The sequence below is a fragment of the Papio anubis genome, chromosome 18 (genome assembly GCF_008728515.1).
Source record: "Papio anubis isolate 15944 chromosome 18, Panubis1.0, whole genome shotgun sequence".
NCBI classification, from domain to species: domain Eukaryota; kingdom Metazoa; phylum Chordata; class Mammalia; order Primates; family Cercopithecidae; genus Papio; species Papio anubis.
In genome coordinates this window covers 44,185,374-44,203,598 of record NC_044993.1, presented here as the reverse complement: position 1 = coordinate 44,203,598, position 18,225 = coordinate 44,185,374, and the positions used below count along the sequence as shown (strand labels likewise).

At 45.7% G+C, this 18,225-nt stretch overlaps 1 long non-coding RNA gene across 2 annotated transcripts; it reads right to left on the bottom strand.

Annotated features, from left to right (window-relative positions):
• Positions 1 to 8,719: 8,719 nt before the first annotated feature.
• LOC108584147 lies at positions 8,720 to 17,326 on the bottom strand. Of its 2 annotated transcripts, XR_002519958.2 has the most exons (3): positions 15,704 to 17,326; positions 9,038 to 9,897; positions 8,720 to 8,932 (listed from the first exon to the last, which is right to left on the bottom strand). It is a non-coding gene; the product is annotated as an uncharacterized LOC108584147 (long non-coding RNA). The 2 variants fall into 2 exon arrangements; XR_002519957.2 differs by having other exon boundaries at positions 8,720 to 9,897.
• Between the last annotated feature and the right edge of the window lie 899 nt (positions 17,327 to 18,225).

Here is an 18,225-nt window from a genome sequence, read left to right as displayed (position 1 = left end):
AGACAACACCTTCTGTGAATTATGTTAAAGTACACAAATCACAGTCTCAATGGTGAACAGAGTTCATGCATGAAAACTTCAACCTCATCTGCAAACACTGTCTAATTAGGGCAGTCACTGCCTCACAAGTGTGCTGAGTTTTGATATAAAAGTCACCATTTCTCCTGTGAACTGGCTCCATGTATGAGAGTCACATTATCAACTTTCAACTGATCTGGGTGTGTTATTCAGAATCTCAACAATGGGCTGTGTCCATATGGGAAGATGACATTCCTCACTGTATGTTGTGTGTACATAGAAGAGTCACAATGTCACCTGTGTGCTGGACTTTTATAAGACACCCTCAGTGTCATTTAAGGGCTTCATATGGTATGCATGACAACGAATCCTGTTCTGGGACCTTCATGATGGTATAAACCCATGATCCTACATGTTGCCCTAAATTCAGGCATGAGAGTCCACACCAGTCCTATTTGCTGGATCCAGGTATGAGAGTCATCAGTGTGCCTGTGAGCTGGGTCCAAAAACGAGGCACCATCCCATTTGTGGATGGATCCAGATATGACAGTCACAATTCCAACTGTGAACTGTTTCTGTGAGTGAGATCCAGGACCTCATGAGTGAGTTCTGTTCACATTTAATCCTAACTGGGGGCTCTGTGTGCATAAAAGGGTCACAATCAGAATTTTGAGCTGGGCCCTGTTTTAACACTCTCTGTACAACCTTAGGGCAATATACAGTAAGCATGAGAGTTGTAGTTCTCTGAGACCTCTGTAAAAGTGGGAAGCCCAGGATCCTATCTGTTGCCATAAGCCTTGATACAAGAGTTAACATCTCTTCTATTGTCTGGAACCAGGCATGAGAGACATTGACATGTCTATGAGCTGGGTCCAGAAATGAGTTACCTTCCAAACTGTTGCCAGATCCACATAGGACAGTTCTAATTCTTACCATGGACTGTTTGCACATGTGAGAATCAGAATCTCACCTGTGGGCTTTGTCCATGTGTGAGAGTGGCAATCCCAGTTGTTGGATACTGTGCCTATAAGAGGCAAAATTTTACCTTTATAATGAACTCTGATAAGACCCAAGTATTTATACAATATTCACGAGTGTCATAATCATCTGTAGTCTTTATACAATCAGGAGGCCCAGAACCTTACTGATTGTTCTAAGCTTAGCTATGAGAGTCAAAGTCTCTTCTTTTGGCCGGGCTCTCATATGACAGTTATCATTATTCCTGTAACTTGAGTGTAGGAATATGTCACAATCCTATCTGTGGTCAGAAGCAGGCAGGAGAGTCACATCACCTGAGTACTGAGTCAAGGGTATATTTGTATCCTCACTGTGAGTTGAGTTCTGGTAGGAAACTCACATCACTGTGGTGCTGGGACCAGGGATGTGTCACAAAGTCCCCTGTGAGCAGAACACAGGCTGAAGGATTACATCACATAAATGCTGGACTCATCAATATGTCAAAATCCTCTTTGGGAATGGGGCCTGGTATAACACAATGCCACCTGTGAGAAGGGACTAGGCAGGAGGGCCACAATACCAAGGTTATTGGCTTAGGTATATGTCACAATCCAAACTGTGGGCTTTATTCAGGCAGTATATTCAAATTAGTCAAATTCTGGCTGAGCAAAAGTATACATCACATTCACACCTGTGGGAAGGTCTGGCGATAGAATTTACATTCCTGCACATGTTCTGGGTCTAGGTATATGAGCATGCACCTCATAAGCTTTTGCATACCTCATGTATCCAATATGCAAAGTCATGATTTCAACAGTAAATTGGATCCATGCATGAAAGCCTCAAACTCAGAAAACACACATTAAGAGAGTTAGAGCCTAATATATTTGCTGAATCTTGGTCAAAGACTCATTATCTCACCTAAAGGCTGGATCCACATATAAGAGTAATAATACCAGCTTTTGACCGCCTTTGGATATGAAATTCAGAAATTCAACAGTGGGCTGGGTCCATATGGAAGTGTGAAAATCTTTACTGTTGACAGTGTATGCAATGAGAGTCAAATATTCAACAGTGTACTGGGCTTTGTTATATTATTATTTACACCATCTGCAGCTTTTAATAATATGTTTGAGACTTGTAATCCACTCTGAAATCTTTTTGCTTATATAAACCCATGACCTTACTTGTTGCTCCAAGCCTAAGGATGAGATTCAACATCTCTTCTATTGACTGGTTCAGATATGAGGGTCATTACCATGCCTGTGAGCTAGCTCCAGCAATGAGTCACCATTTTACCTGTGGCCAGATCCACATATAACAGTCAAAATTCCAACTGCAGACTGTGTCTATGAGTGAGATTCAGGACATTAACAGTGGGCTTTGTCCATGTATGAGACTGAAAATTTTAACTGTTGGCTGTGTGCTGGGTCCTGTAATGACAATCAGTCTCTGTACCACCAAAGGGCATTATAGAATATGCATAAGTTTCCTAATACTTTGTGATCTTTCCAAAAGTAGGAGACGAAGACCTGATACATTGTCACAAACCCAGTGAGAAGAGTCAAAATCTTTTCTATTGGTTGTGTTTGTGTATGAGAGTCATCATTATGCCTGTGAACTAGACCTAGATATATATGACAATACCACCTGTGTGCAGGGACCAGGAAGGAGAGCCACATCACCTAAATCCTTAGGGAGAGATACGTCAGTATCCATTTTGAGAGAAGAGCCCTGGCAGGAAAGTCACATCAGCTGGCTGTTGAGTCCACTGAAATGTCACAATGCCCTTTGTGGGCAGGGCCTAAATGGGAGAGTCAAATTACCCAGGTGTTGGGTCCAGCAATGTGTCACAAATTACCCTGTGGACAGAGCCCAGGAAAAAAAAAGAAAAAGACCTAGGGGATGGGCACAGAGATATGTCACAATGCCCTCTGAGGAAGGACTCAGGCAGGAGGGTTACATCAGCTAGAAAATATGGCCCAGGCATATTTCACAATCCCAATTACAGGCATTGCTTAGGCAGGAGAGCCACATTACCTGGGTGCTTGGTCCATTGATTTGTCATACTCCCTTCAGTAGGGAGAGTTCAGGCAAAAAAAAAGAACAGTCAAATCTACCAGGTGCTGTCCCCAGTAATACATTACAATTCCCCAGGTAAGCAGATCCACAGCAAAAGAGGAGAGTCATATCACCTAGGTGATGGATCCAGGGATATGTCAAAATTCGAAATGGGGGTGGGGCCCAGGCAAGAGAGGAGAGTCACATCACCTAGCAGATGGAACCAGTGATATGTCACAATGCCCCTTGTGGGCTGAGCCCAGGCCAGAGAGTAGAGTCACATCACCTAGCTGACTGGTGCATAAATATTTCAAAATCTCCTCTGAGAGAATAGCCCAGTCAGGAGAGTTGCATCACCTATGTGCTTGGCCTAGGTATAAGTCATAATCCTGTGTGTAGACAGGACCAGCAGAAGTGTAAAATCAACCAGGTGCTGGGCAAAGGTGTGTGTCAAAAGCACGCCTGCAGAAAGGTCCAGGCCATGAGATACTGCATGTTGCCTGGCTCCAAATATGAAAGCCAACAACACCTTTTGGAGTTCTGTCCAACTACATGAGTCACAATGTCAACAGTGGACTGGATCTGTGCATGAGAGACCCCATCTCATCTGAAAAACATGTCCTAATAAAATAGACACAGACTCACATGGTGTTTAATCTTGATCCAAAAGTCACCATCCTACCTGTCGTCCAGATCCATGTATGAGAGTCAGTTTCACCTTTCAATTGCCTCCAGGTGTGAGATTTAGAAACTCAACAATGGGCTATGCCCATGTAGGTAGATGATAATCCTTACTGTTAGGTGAGGGTGCAGATAAGAGTCACAATTTCATCTGTGCGATGGACCCTGTTATGAAGCTCTCTTTACCACTTGAGGGCATTGTGCAATGCACTTGAGTTTTGTAGGACTCTGTGACTTTTGTACAGGTAGGAAACCCAGGACATTACCTGTTGCTCTAAGCCTAGTTACTAGAGCAAACATCTATTTTGTAGGGAGCTGAAGGCCTGTGGATCGTGACCAACTCAGCTTTCCACTGGAAGCTCTATGATGAAACAGCAAACAGTTTATTATGAATGCAGAATGTGGGCAAACTCACGACTGCACCTGCCACCAGCAGGTTTGCTGAGGGCAATCACTCCCTGGTGCTGTGCACTTTGAGGTTGTCTACTGGAATATCTGGAGACTACTGTTCAGAGAATGCAGTTGTGTAGGCCTGCACCGAGTCAAGCAGCTGACTGACAACCACCTCCTTCTCCCTTTCTCCTTTACTCAATAAATACGAATGGAGCTAGAAACTCAGGGCCCTTGTTCACGAGAAGCAAGGAGTCCCCTGACCCCTTCTTCCAAATATGCTCTTTTGTCTTTGTCTTTATTCCCGCATTTGTCCTCCTTTGTTCAGTCCAACAGGGATTGGGGCCACATCACTATTTTATTGTCTGAGTTCAGGTATTAGTCATTACTGGGCTTGTGAGCTGGGTCCAGAAATGAGTCACCCTCCCACTTGTGGCCAGATTTACATGTAACAGTCACAATTCCAACTGTGGACTTCATCTGCATATGAGATTCAGGAGTTCACCAGTGGGCTATGTTAATGTATGAGGATGACAATCCTAATTTTCAGTGGGGTATGCTTATGAGAGTCACACTATCACCTTTTGTATTTGTATTTTGTATTATGGTTTGTATTATGAAATAATAAAAAGGCTTCATAATATATGCGTGTGTCAGAATCTTCTATAATTTTTTACAAGTAAGGACCTTCCTTTTTGCCTTAAATCTATCTATGAGAGTCAATATTTCTTCAATTGTGTGGTTCCACATCTGAGAGACATCATGATGCCTGGGCCTAGTAAAGGTCACAGTCCTACCTGTGGGTGAACAGAAGGCAAGAGAGTCACATCACCTGGGTGATGGGTCAGAGATATGTCACAATCCCTTCTGTTGACATGTCCCAAAAAAAGAGTTACATCACCCGGGTGCTAGGCTCAGTGATATGTCATAATGCCCAGTGTAGGCAGGATACAAGCGGGAGAGTCACATTACCTGGGTACTTGGCTCAGTGGTATGTCACAATCCCTTATGTAGGGAGGGGACAGGTAGCAAAAGAGAGCCACATAACCTAGATGCTGGACTCAGCTGTATGTCACCTTTGGTTAGCAGGGTCTAGTCAACAGTGGAGAGCCATATCACACACTAGTGGGCTCAGTGATATGTCAAAATCCCCGGTGGAGGCAGGACATAGGAAAGTAGAGTCACATCACTTTGGTGATGGGCCCAGAGACATGTCACAACATCCCCTGTGGGCAGAACCCATGCAGGAGAATCACATCACCCAGGGTCTAGGACCAGGTATATTTCAGAATCTCAACTCCAAATTGTTTGTTAGGCTTCCACAAGAGAGTAAAATCAATCAATCAGGTGATGAGCAAAAGTGTATGTCACTATCACACCTGCAGGAAAGTCGAGGAATGAGATTCATAATCCCACACACTAGCAGGCTTCAGGTAGGTGAGTCACCACCTTCTGTGATTTGTGCCCAAGTGTGTGAGGCAGAATCTCAATGGTGGATAAGATCCATAAATGACAGCCTCAACTCCACTTGTGAACAGTGTCCTAGTAGGGCAGCCATATTCTCAATGTTGTGCTGAATCTTGGTTTGACAGTCACCATCCTACCTATGGACAAGATCCACACATGAGAGTCACAATTTCACCTTTCAAGTTCCTTCAAATGTGAAATTCAGAACCTCAGCAGTGGACTGTGTTTATGTGAGAGAGTGACAATCCTTACTGTTGGCTGGGTGTACATACAAGTGTTACAATCTCATCTCTGTGCTGGGCCCTGTTATTACACTCTTTGTACCACAGAAAGTTTAACAGACTATTTGTGAGAGTTGCAATCTGCTCTGAGACTTTCGTGGTGGTATAATCCCATGATATTACCCATTGCCTTAAGCCCAGGTGCAAGAGTCAATGTTTCTCCTATTGGCTGGGTTCAGGTATGAAAGTTAATCATCTTGCCTGTAAGCTGGTTTCAGGAATGAGTCACCTGTTATTTGTGGCTGAATCTACAATTAAAGGCAAAATTCCAACTGTAGACTGTGCCTACAAGAATCAGGATCTCATCAGTGGGATCTATCCATGTGTGAGGATGATAACCCTGTCCGCTGAGTGTGCATAGGAGAGTAATAATCTCATCTCTTTGGGTTCTGTTATGACACTCTCTGTACAACCCAAGCATTTTGTGTGATATCTGTGAGTGTCATAATCTTCTATAAACTTCGTACATGTAGGAGACCCTGTACTTACCCACTGTTTCAGGCTGAGCTACAAGAATAAAAATCTATCTTATTGTCTTGGCCCAAGTATGAGAGTCATTGCCTTACCTGTATTTTGGGCCCAGATATGAGTCATAATTTGAGCTCTGGGCAGGACCCAGGAAGAAGAGTCACATCACCTAGGTGCTGAGGCCAGCAATATGTTAATATCCTTTCTGAGAGCAGGGCCCAACCCTAGCAGGAATGTCGCATCACCTAAGTCCTTGGCCAAGGGATATATAACAATCCCATCTGCATGCATGCTAGGCTCACACATGAGAATCAAATCACTCAGATGTTAGGCAAAAGTATGTGTCACAATCAAACCTTTGGGAAAATCCAAAAATAAGATTCACAATCCAGCACATGTCTCAGCTCCAGGTATGAAAGTCAACATCTCCTGCGAGTTCGGTTCAAATACATGAGTTACTGTCTTAACAGTGGACTTGATTTGTGCATGACAGCCCTAGTCACACCTACACAATGTGTCTTGGTAGAAAAATCACAGCCTAACAGGTGTGCTTAATCCTGGTTTGTGGGTCATCATCCAACCTGTGGACTGTATTCACATATGAAAGTCATAATTCTAAATTTTGACAGTCTCTAGTTTTGAGATTCAGAACATCAACAGTAGCCTGTGATCATGTGGGAGGTTGACAATCCTGTCAGCTGCATATGCATATGAGGGTCACAATCACACCTGTGTCCTGGGCCCTGTTACGACACTCTCTGTACCACTGGAGGGTTTTATATAATGTGCAAGAGAGTTGCAGTCAGCTCTGAGACTTTAATTCTGATATAGATCAATGATCTTACCTGATTCCCTATTTTGAGACACAGGAGTCAACATACTTCTTTTCTTTTCTTTTTCTTTTTTTTTTTGAGATAGAGTCTTGCTCTGTCACCCAGGCTAGAGTGCAGTGGCACGATCATGGCTCACTGCAATCTCTGCCTCCCAGGTTCAAGCAATTCTCCTGCCTTAGCCTACCGAGTAGCTGGGATTCCGGGCACCCACCGCCACACCTGGCTAATTTTTATTTTATTTTATTTTGTTTGTATTTTTAGGAGAGACGAGGTTTCACCATCTTGGCCAGGTTGCTCTTGAACTCCTGACCTCGTGATCCACCCACCTCAGCCTCCCAAAGTGCTGGGATTATGGGCGTGAGCCACCGTGCCTGGCCAGAGTCAACATTTTTTAACTGGCTAGGTCCAGGTATGAGAGTCATCACTGTGCCTGTAAACTGGGTCCAAACATTCCTGTGAGCAGTGACCAGGTAGGAGAGTCACATCACCTGGGTGCTGGACCAGGAATATGTACCAATGCCCCCCGTGGAATAAATTCAGGTAGGAGAGTCACGTCATCTTGGTGCTGAGATCAGCAATATGTGAAAATATTCCCTTAGGGTGGCAGGGCTCAGCCAAGAGTGTCACATCACCCAGGTGCTTGGTCCAGGCCTATGTCACAATCCCTCCTGTGGGCAACACCTAGGCACAAGAGGAATGTTACAACACCTGAGGGATGGGCCCAGAGATATGTCACAGTGACTCCTGTGGGCAGGCCCCAGGCAGGAGGGTCACATCTCATGGGTGCAGGACCCAGGGATATGTACAGTCCTCACTGGGGGCAGGGCCCACTAAAAAGAGATGGGCCACATCACTACATGCTGGGCCCAGTGATATATTACAATCCCCTATGAAGACAGCACCAAGGCAGAAGAGTTATATCACCCAGGTTCTTGTGCCAGGTATATGTCACAATCCTGTCTGTGGGGTTAGCCCAGGCTAACGAGGCAAATCTCTCAGGTGCTAGGAAAAGGTATAGGTCAAAATCACACCTGTGGGTGTGGACCAAAAGACATGTTACATCACCGGGGTGTCGAACCAGGGATATATCAAATTTTTTTTCTGTTGGCAGGGCCTATGAAGAATAATATCACCTCAGTTCTGGGCTCAGTGATATGTCACAATTACCCTTGTAGGCTGGGTCTAGGTAAAAAGGAGAGTACCTGACCTAGGTATTGAGTCTAGGGATAGATCACGATTCTCCCTGTGGGCAGGGCCCAGTCAGGAGTCTCACAGCACTTGGGTGATGGGCTTAGAAATATGTCACAATGCCCTCTGTTGGAAGATTCCAGATAGAAGAGTCACATTACTTGAGTGTTTGGGCCAGCGATATGTCACAATTACCCATGTGGTCAGGGCCCAGGTCACATCACCTTGGTGCTGAGCCCATCGATATGTCACAAGTCCCACTGCAAACAGGACCCATGTAGAAAAGAAAAATAACATCACTTAGGTGCTGGGGTCAGTGTGATGTCACTATCCTTCTGCGAGCAGGGCCCAGGCATAGGAGTCATATCTCCTAGGTTCTTGGCTCAGGTACATGTCACAATTTTATTTGTGAAGTGGGCCAAGTCTAGAGAGTCAAATCACTCATATGTTGGACAAAGGTATATTTCACAATAACACTAGTGGAAAGGCCCAGAGATAAGATTCACCATCCCGCACATGTCTTGGCTCCAGGTACAAGAGTCATCATTGTGCTTGTGATTTGGTTCTGGGTATACAGCACAATACCACCTGTGTACAGAGAGAGGGCAGGAAAGGCACATCACCTGGGTGCTGGTCCAGTGACATGTCACAATTCCCCTTGTGGACAGGACCCTGGCAGAAGAGTCACATTACCTGGATGCTGGGTCCAGTGATACATCAAAATCCCCTCTGTAGGCAAAGCTTAGGCAGGAGAGGAGACTCACTTCACCTAGGTGATTGGTCTAGATAGATGTCACAATGGCCTCCATGGGCAGAGCCATGGCAAGAGAATGGCATCACCTTGGTGCTGGGCCCAGGAACGGGTCACAATCTCTCCAGGGAACAGGGACAAGACAAGCAAGGAGAATCACATCACCTAGGTGCTAGGCTAAGTATATGTTACAACGCTTCTTGTAGGAAGAATCCAGGCAGGAGATTCTTGCCAGATTGATACCGAGTTATGGGTTCAGTACCCAGCTATATGTCATAATGCACTCTAAGTACAGGGCCAAGGCAGTAGAAGGAAGTCACATCACCTGTGTGATGGACCCAGAGAGAAGTCACAATGCCCTTTATAGGCAGGGCTCAGGCAGAAGACTCATATCACTTCGGTCTATGCTGGTGCCAGTAATGTGTAAAAATTCCCTTGGTAGGCAGGGCCCCAGGAAGGAGTTTCACATTACTTAAATGATTGGTCCAGGTATATGTCACAATTTTATCTGTGGGCTGGGCCTAGGAAGGAGAGTCAAATCACTCATATACCATAAAGGTATATGTCCCAGTCAAACACTTGGGAATGTACAGAAATGAGTTTCACAGTCCCACACAAGTTCTGGATTCACGTATGAGAGGCAACTCCTACTGTGAGTTGGGTTCAAGTACAGGAGTCACAGTCTCAATAATGGGCAAGGTCTGTGCATAAGAGCTCCAATCCCACCTGCAGATTGTGTTCCGGTAGGGGAGTCACCACCTCACAAGTCTGTTGAATCATGGTTGGAGAGTCACCAAGCCACCTGTAGACAAGATCCACATATGAGAGTAACAATTCCAACTTGCAACTGTTTTTATGTGTGACATCAAGTATCTCATTAGATAGAGTAGGCTGTTTGTGTGTGAGACTAGAGATTGTGTCAGCTGGGTCTGGATATGAGGGTCACAATCTCACCTGTTAGCTGGGCCCTGTTATAAAACTTTCTGTATCACTCTAGGGCTTTATACAATAGGCCTGAGTGTTGTAATCTTCTGTGAATTTTATAAAAGTAGGAGAGCCAGAACATTAGCCGTGGCTCTAAACCTGGCTAGGAGAGTCAAAATATCTCCTACTGGCTGTGTGTAGGTATGAGAGTCATCATTTTTCCTGTGAGCTGGGCCCAGGTATGTGTCACAATTTCACCTTTGTGCTGGGACAAGACGGGAGTCACATCACTTGGGTGCTAGGCCCAGTGATATGTCACAGTTCCCCCTGTAGGCAGGGCACAGGCAGGAGAATCACATCATCTGACTACTTGGTTCAGCAATATGTCCTAAACTCTTCTGTAAGTAGGGCCCAGACGGAAAGAAGAGTCATATTACCTAGGTGCTGAGCCTACTGATATGTCACAATGCTCCCTGTTATCAAGATCCAGGCAAGAAAGAAGAGTCACTTTACACAGTTGATTGGCTCAGACATTTGTCACAATCTTCACTGTGGGCCAGGCACAGGAAGGAAAGGAGAGTCACGTTACCTAGCTGATGGACCAGGCCGTATGTCACAATCTTTCCTGTAAGTAGGGCCCAGGTGGGAGCATCACATCACTATGTACTTAGCTCAAGTATGTGTCACAATCCCAACTGTAGGCTGGGCCCAGGCAGGAAAGTAAACTTAGTAACATGCTATGCAAAGGTATATCTCAAAATCACACCTGCAGGAAGATCCTGGAATAAAATTTCTAATCCTGCACATGTCCCAGCTGCAGATATGAGAGTCAACAACTCCTGTGAGCTGCACCTATGCATGCAATTTACAATCACAACAGTGGACAGGATCTGTGCATGACAGCCTCAACTCCACCTAAACACAAAATCTTAATAGGACAATCTCAGCCTAACAGGAGTGCTGAAGTTTTGTCCAAGAGTTATTTTACCTGTCAATCAAATCCATGTATTAGAATCACCATTCCAACTTTTGACTGCCACCAGGTGTGAGATTCAGAACTTCAGGAGTGGGCTGTGTCCATGCGTGGGGGTGACAGTCCTAGTTATTAGGTGAGTGTGCTATGAGTGTCACAATCTCATGTGTGTGCTGGTCTGTTACAATATCTCTGTACCACCCAAGGGCTTACAGGATATGCGTGAGTTCCCTAATTTTCTGTGACTTCTCTACAAGTAGGATACACAGAAGCATACCTGTTGCTATAAGCCTAACTATAAGAGTAAAAGTTTCTCTTATTGGCTAGGTTCAGGTATGAGAGTCATCATTATGCCTGTGAGCTGAACCTAAGTATATGTCACAATCCCAGGGGACAGCAAGCAGAAAAGTGAGTCACATCATCTTGGTTCTGGACCAGGGATACATCATAATGCCTACTTCAGGCAGAACCTGGGCAGGTGAGTAGCATCATGTGGGTGCTTGGCACATTTTTATGTCTCCATCTTTTCTGTAAGCAAGAACCAAGCAAGAAGAGAGAGTCACATCACCTACATACTTGGCCCAGCAATTTGTCACAATCCCCCTTGTAAGCAGGGTCCAGGCAGGAGAAAAGAGTTCTATCACCTAGATAATGGGCCCAGTGATATGTCACAATCCCCACTTGGGACACAACAAAATGAAACAAGAGGAGTCACAGTACCCATGTGAAAAGCCCAAAAATGTGCTACAATGCTGCCTGTAGATATGTTCCAGGAAGTAGAGGTAAATTTCATTCCTGATTATCCAAGAGCTATGTCACAATCCCCCTTATGGGCAGCGCTCAAGAAAGACCGTCATATCACCTAAGTGTTTAGCCCAAGTATGTGTCACAGTTCTAACTGTGGGCTGGGCCCAGGCAGAAGAGTAAAATCAATCAGGTGCTGGGTAGTTGTATATGTAACAAACACACTCTGGGGGCACTCCAGGGTTTAGATTCACAATCTCATATACATCACAGCTCCGGGTTTGAGAATCCACTCTTTCTGTGTGTTGGGTCCAACTGTGTGACTCACAGCCTCAATGCTAGACTTGATCCATGCATGAGAGCTTCAACTCCACCTGTGAGCAGTGTTCTGATAGGGGATGCACAGCCTCATAACTGTGCTGAATCTTGGTCAGAGAGTCACCATTCTACCTGTAGACAGGATCCATATGTGAGAGTCACAATTCCATCTTTTGACAATCTCCAGATGTGAGATTCAGAACCTCAAATGTGGGCTGTGTCCATGAGAGTGTGTGACATTTCTTACTGTTGGTTGGTTTTGCCTAAGAAATTAACAATCTCACTGGTGTATTGGGCCTTGTTAGGACACTCTGTAGCACCGAAGGGTTTCATAGGGTATGTATGAGTGTCATAACTCTCTGTAACCTTTCTACAACTAGAAGACCTGGGACCACACTGGTTGCTCTACGTCTAGCTACGAGAGTAAAAATTTTTCTTGTTGGCTGGATCTACGTATAAGAATCATCACCATGCCTGCGAGCTGAACATAAGCAAATGTCAAAATTTAATCTGTGGGCACAAACTAGGCAGGCGAGTCACACAAGTAAATGCTGGGCAAGTAATATGTCAACATGCCTTCTGTGTGCAGGGCCCTGTCAGGTAAGTCACATCACCTGAGTGCTGGGCTCAGCAATATGTTACAATGCTTGCTGAGGGCAGGGCTAGGCAGAGTACTCCTCTGAGTGTCACTGTTGGTGGCGTGTGCATAGAGGTCTGAGTTGGGCCCAAGTACACCATAACAGTCTCAACAGTGGTCTGAATCCATTCATGAGAACCACAAGCCCACTTGTGACTCTGTCCTGGTAAAGGACTTATGGCTTACATGTGTGCTGAAAGCAGGTCTGGGACATCACATGGGTGCTAGGTCCAGCAATATGTCACAATCCACAATTTGTGAAGGACCCAGGCAGGAGAGGAGTCACATCACCTAGGTGATGGGCTCATAGGTATGTCACAATGCCTCTTCTTGGCATTGCTCAGGCAGGAGAGGCATGATTTGGGTGCAGGGTCCAGCAACATGTCACAGTCTCACTTGGTGCAGGGCCTAGGAAAAATAGGAGAATCTCTTCACCTAGGTGACGGGCTAGCGATATGTCGCAACTCCCACTGTGGGCAGGGCATGAGGAGAAGGGAATACTTACATCACTTAGGTGATGGGCCCAGGGATATGTCGAAATTCTTTCTGAGAACTGGGCCTAGGCAAAAGAATCACAGTACCTAGGTCCTTGGCTCAGTTATATTTCACACCCCTATTGGTGAGCTGTACCAAGGCAGGATAGTCAAATCAGGTGCTAGACAAAGGTGTATGTAACAATCACACCTTCAGAAAGTCCAAGGATGAGATAATTCTGCACATGTCCCAGCTGAAGGTGTGAGAGTCAACACCTCCTGTGAGTTGGGCCCAAGTACAGCAGTAACAATCTCAACAGTGGTCCAAATTCATACATGAGAGCCACAATCCCACCTGTGACTGTGTCCACGTACAGGAGTCACATACTACAGGTGTGTTGATATCTGGTCTGAGATTCTCCAAACTACCTGTGCACTCGATCTATGTATGAGGGTAACATTTCAACTTTCTACTGCCACCTAGTGTGAGATACAGAACCACAATAGTGGTCTCTGGCCATGTTGGAGGGTGACAATTGTTACTGTCAGCTGACTGTGCATATGAGAGACACAAATTCACAAATTCACAGATTGACCATGACAGGAGAGTCACATCACCTGGTGCCAGGCCAAGTGATACGTCACAATGTCCACTATAGGCAGGACACTAGTAAAAGAGTCTGATAATCTTGAATCTTGGGCCCTGTGATGACACTCACTGTACCACCTGAAAGCTTTATACAGTGTGTGTGAGAGTCACAATCTGCTCTGAGACTTTCATGCTGATATAGACCCAACATATTATCAGTTGCCCTTGACCTAGGTATGAGAGTCAACATCTCCTCTATTGCCTAGGTACAAGTATCATAGTCATCGGGGTGCCTGTAAGCTTGGTCTGAAAATGAGTAACCGTCCCATCTGTGCCTGGATGCACGTATGACAGTCACATTTCCAACTGTGGACTGCATATGCATTTGAGCTTCAGGACCTCAACAGTGCACTCTGTCTACAAGTAAGGGTGACAATGTTAATTGCCAGCTGTGTGTTCCTATATGAGTCACAATTCCACTTGTGAGCTTGTCTTTATTATTATACTCTCTGTATGACCCAAGGGCTTTATAGGATGTGCATAAGTATCTTAATTCTCTTTAAACTTTTTACTAATAGAAGACATAGAACTTTACCCATTGCCCCAGCCTAGCTCAGAGTCAAAATCTTTCCTATTAACTTAGTCCATGTATAATAGCGATTATCATGCTTTGAGCTCTGCCTAGATATATGTCACCTGTAGGCAGAAAACAGGCAAGAGAATCAAATCACTTTAATGTTGGGTCAGAAAAATGTCTGTAACTCCCCTGCGGACAGGGCTCTGACAGCAAAATCAAATCACCTGTGTGCAGGCCCCAGCAATATATCACAATTCTCTCTGTGGACAAGGCCAATGCAGAAGAGGAGGGTCACATCACCTAGTTGATGGTCTCGGAAATATGTCACAATGCCCTCAGTAAACAGGGTCCAGGCAGGAGAGGCACATCACCTGGGTTCAGAAATCAGTGATATTTTAAATTCACTGGAAGGAAGAACCTAGGCAGGAGAGGAGAGTCACATCACCTAGGGGACTGGCCCAAAGAAATGTCACAATGTCCCCTGTTGGTTGTCACTGGGTGAGAGAGAAGAGAATAATCATATTACTCAGGACATTACCCGTTTCTCTAAGCCTAGCTCAGAGGGTCAAAATCTCCTTCATTGGCTGGGTTCACATATGAGAGTCATCAACATGCCTGTAAGCTGTGACTAGTTACATGTTGCAATCCCACCTGTGGGCATGCACCAGGCAGTAGAGTCACATTACGTGGGTGTCAGGTCTAGAATATATCACAATTTTCTCTCCAAGCAGGGCTTTTAAAGGAGAGTCACAACATCTGGATGCTAGGCCCAGTGATATGTCACAATGCCCAGTGTAGGCAAGGCCCAGGCAGTAAGGGAGAGTCGCATTACCTGGGTGCTGGGCTCAGGGATACATCACAGTACCTGATAGTAGCAAGGCCCAGGCAGGAGAGGAGAGTCATATAACTAAGATGATGGACCAATAATATATATTGCAATCCCCACAGAAGGCAGGGCCAAGGCAGGAAAGTAGTGTCACATCACCTAGCTGATGAGCCAATAGATATGTCACAATGTGCCCTGTGGGCGGGGCCCAGGCAGAGATACCACATGACCTAGTTTCTTGGCTCAGATAGATGTCACAATACCAATAATTAGCTGGGTCCAGGCAAGAGAGTAAAATCAATCAGGTGCTAGGGAGAATTATATATAACAATCAAACCTGCAAAAAGATCCAGGAATGAGATTCACAATCCTGCATATTTCCTGGCTCCAGGTATAAGAGTTAACATCTCCAGTGAGTTGCCCCCAAATCCTCCAACTACAATCCCAGTGGTGAAGAGAGCTCCACTGCTTTTGTGAACAGTGTGGCAGTAGCGTAGTCACAGCCTCACAGCTGTGCTGAATTTTGGTCCGAGATTCACTATCCTACCTTGGGTTGAGATTCACATATGAGAGTCACAATTCAAACTTCTGAATGCCTCCAGAAATGAGTTTTAGAACCTCCACAGTGGCTCAGCGCATATGTGAGGGTGACTCCTCTAATTGTCAGCTGCATGTGCTTATGAGAGTCACAATCTCATCTGTGTGCTGGGCCCTGTTATGACACTCTCTATGTCACTCAAGGGCTTTATGATGCATGCATGTCATAATCTTCTGTGACTTTTCCACAAGTAGGAGACCTAGGACCTTACCCAGTGCCCTAAGCCTATCTATGAGAGTCCAAATCTCTTCTATTTGCTGGGTTCATGTACGAGAGTAATCATCATGCCTGTGAGCTGGGCTTAGGTATATGGACAATCTCACTTGTGGGCAGGGACCAGGCAGGAGAGTCACAGCACCTGGGCTTTGGGACAAGGATATGTTAACATCCATCTTTTCAGTAGGGCCCTAGAAAGGTCACATAAACTGGGTGCTGGGCTTAATGATATGTTGCAATGTCCCATCTGGGCAGTGCCCAGACAAAAGAGAATAGTCACATCACCTAAATGGTGGGCCCAGAGATACATTACAATGCCCTCTGTGGGCAGGGCTTTAGAAGGGGAGTCACATCATTTGCTTGCAGGGCTCAGCAATATGTAATAATCTTCACTGATAGCAGGTAGGAGAGGAGAGTCATGTCACCTAAGTTATGAGCTCACAGCTGTATCACACATATTCCCCCTTTAAGCAGGGTCCAGGCAGTAGAGGATGGTCAAACCAATTAGGTAATGGGCCCAAACCTATGTCATCCACTCTGAGGGCAGAGCCAAGAAAGGATATTGACATCACCAAGGTGTTTGGCCCAAGTATGTCTCACAGTCTCATTTGTGGTCTGTACCTATGTAGGAAAATAAAATCACTCAGGTATTCAGCAAAAGTGTATGTAACAATCACACCTTTGAGGAGGTACAGGGAGAGATTCACAATCCTGCAGATGCTCCAGCACGAGGTATGAGGGTAACTCTGCTGTGGATTGGACCCAACTGTGCAAATCATGATCTCAATTTTGATTGGATTCATGCATGGGAGCCTCAACCCTCCTGTGGACTGTGTCTGGGTAGGTATAGTAGCTACCATTTACAAGATGCATAATAATGGTACAGATACTGTACCCAGAGCTTTGCATGTATTACATCTCATTAAATCCTCACAACTACCTTTTTCCCAAAGGAGGACACTCAAGGCTCCAAGGGTAGGTGATTTACCTAAAACCACTAGGTAGAACTGGCAAGTATGTCTTTGTTTTTATTTATTTATTCAGACGCAGCGTTTCCCTGTCTTGTCCAGGCTGGAATGTAGTGGTGTGATCATAACTCACTGCAGCCTAGAACTGGGCTCAAGTGATCCTCCCACTTCAGCCTCCCAAATAGCTGAAAATACAGGACTGTGCCACCACAACGGGCTTTATTTCTTTTCTTTTTTTTTTTGTAGGGCAAGGGTTTCCTGATATTGCCCAGACTGAATTTGAACTCCTGGGTCTAAGGGAGCCTCCCATCTCAGCCTCCCAAAGTGCGCAGCCTTGCATGGGGAAGGCCGGAGATTCATTTGGACCACCCTGGTGGGTCAGTAGTGGGGAAGACCCTCAAGTAGGCTTTTCAGGAGAAGAGAGGCTGGGGTGTCATTCTTTTTTTGACACAGAGTCTTGCTCTGTCACCCAGACTGGAGTGCAGTGGAGCAACCGTGGCTCATTGCAGTCTCAACCTCCCGAGCATAAGCAAACTTCCCACCCCAGCCTCCAGAGTAGCTGGGACCGTAGGCACCTACACATCACCACATCTGACTAACTTGTCATATTTTGTAGAGATGGGGGTCTCGCTGTGTTACCCAGGCTGGGCCCAAACTCCAGTGATTAAGCAGTCCTCCTGCCTTGGCCTCCCAACGTTCTAGGATTACAGGCGAGTGCTGCCCCGCGCCGCTGGGGTGTTATCCTTTAGCAGCCAGTCAGAAACCTCCCATGGCAGAGTGCTCCCTGGTGGGCTGGATAAAGGAGGGAGAAGGAGGAGCAGAGGAGCAGCAGGAGCTGGGCTTCAGATCACGTGACAAATACTTTGATGGAAGCAGACACGCTTCTGTTTATGCAACCTAAACACTCTACTAAACCTGAGGAAGAATAGAGTCTCCCAGAACCTGATGGAAAGAAGAGTTAGGGGGTTGCTGAGGAGTCTGGGGGATGAGGAAGAAGAAACTGAGGGGCTGGATGGGATCCACCCTCCTCCTGGAGGCTGGAGAAGGGGACCATGAACCAGGGACATATTTGTAACTGTCAACATGGAAAACTAATGTGGGGTTGCACACCTTCTTAGGATCCACGTTTCTCCGTGGTCTAGAGGCAGAGATAAGGGGACGGATCAGAGGAAGATGGAGGAAAAGGGCCGCAGGAGAAAGCAGCCTGGCTGGAGCTCCGTGAGGGAGTGGCAGAAGCCTGAAGGGCTTGAAGGTCCTGCCCCTCCTGGGGGAAGGCGGGTCTCTGGA